General features: G+C 49.9%; 1 protein-coding gene across 1 annotated transcript in view; it reads left to right on the forward strand.

Annotated features, from left to right (window-relative positions):
• LOC105824503 (kelch repeat and BTB domain-containing protein 12-like) overlaps positions 1-1,417 on the forward strand; it is a 27,471-nt gene that overhangs the window by 16,565 nt on the left and 9,489 nt on the right. The gene's annotated exons all lie outside the window — the stretch shown is intronic.

Raw genomic sequence — 1,417 nt, forward strand, 5'->3', positions numbered from 1 at the left:
TTTTTTTAAGTAGAGATGGGGTCTCGCTCTTGCTCAGGCTGGTCTCGAACTCCTGACCTCGAGCGATCCTCCTGCCTCAGCCTCTGAAGTAGCTGGGACTACACGCATGCACTACCATGCCCAGCTAATTTTTTCTATATATTTTTAGTTGTCCAGCTAATTTCTTTCTATTTTTTTTTAGTAGAGACGGGGTCTCGCTATGTTGCCCAGGCTGGTCTCGAACTCCTGACCTTGAGCGATCCTCCTGCGTCGGCCTCCCAGAGTGCTAGGATGACAGGCGTGAGCCCCCATGCCCGGCCATAAAGTATATACATGTATATGAGCAGAGCCTTCCTCTCAGCCTTCAGGTGGAGGGAAAGAAATCCACACAGCGTGACTTAGAGGAACGCATTTGGTCATAAATTCATATACGTATGTATATATTTATATTTCTAAATCCCCCCTAAGGCTGGTTTAGCGATTCAGGCAACTTTGGGAGCTTCTCAGAACTGTCACAAAATCTCCCTCCTATTTTGGATGTCGCCCAGCGGAAGGAACACAGGATCAGCCTGCCACCTTGAGGCCACCCTGCAGGCAGAAGGGCACGGGGACCAGGCACTCATGTCACCGTGGGCAGCAAGCCCCCTCTGCCCTCAGCCAGCTCCCCGCTAGGCTTTGCGTGGGAGGGGAGGTTGGCCCCACACGCCTAGAAGGAAAAGTCTGGAATAAGCTGAACACAGGAAGAGGAAGTCTGTATCTTCGTAGAATGGAAAAAGGAGAGAGGCAGGCATCGTTGTCTTGGATAATTTTCTCCCCTGCCCACGCACACACCGAAACATAGAAACGAGGGATATACATTGCATTTGAGGTCCACGTGGGTGTAACTCACAAAGATAGCTTGTGTTCATTTGTCTGTTTTCGAATAAAGAAAATCGCGCTCAGGGAGACGTTGGCATAAATTAAAGATACAGAGGTATCTCATTGAAATTCTGCAGCTGTGCCGACCCTACCCTAGGATCTCTAGCATCAAAAGATTTCTCGCGTGGCGCCGGCGCTGACTTATTAATAAAGATCGCGCTTGTATTTGATTATTTATCTCATCAGGGTTCACCTTCGCCGTAAGCTCGTTAAGTTCTGCCGCTGATAGGGCGGAGTGGATGGTGGATCCAGGTGACACGGAGAATTTGTTCCGGCGTTAACCGTCAGACACAAAGCCCGAGCGCCCCGTGAGCCTTGTCACCTCTTGAGCGGCGCGTGTGAACGGCCCGCCAGCCAACCAGAAGGGCCCGTGTTCAAAAGATCCGCTCTGTAGAGTAAGGACTGAACGTCACATTCGAGCCACTTGGTAACCGAGCAGAAAAAAAGGCCAGGCTCGGTATTGCAAAAATCAAGAGAACGATGCCCATCCTTTATTGTTTTTTCCTGGAAAATGTGTTTT

This window comes from Propithecus coquereli, unplaced genomic scaffold (assembly GCF_000956105.1).
Source record: "Propithecus coquereli isolate 6110/MARCELLA unplaced genomic scaffold, Pcoq_1.0 Scaffold746, whole genome shotgun sequence".
In the NCBI taxonomy this organism is placed as follows: Eukaryota; Metazoa; Chordata; class Mammalia; order Primates; family Indriidae; genus Propithecus; species Propithecus coquereli.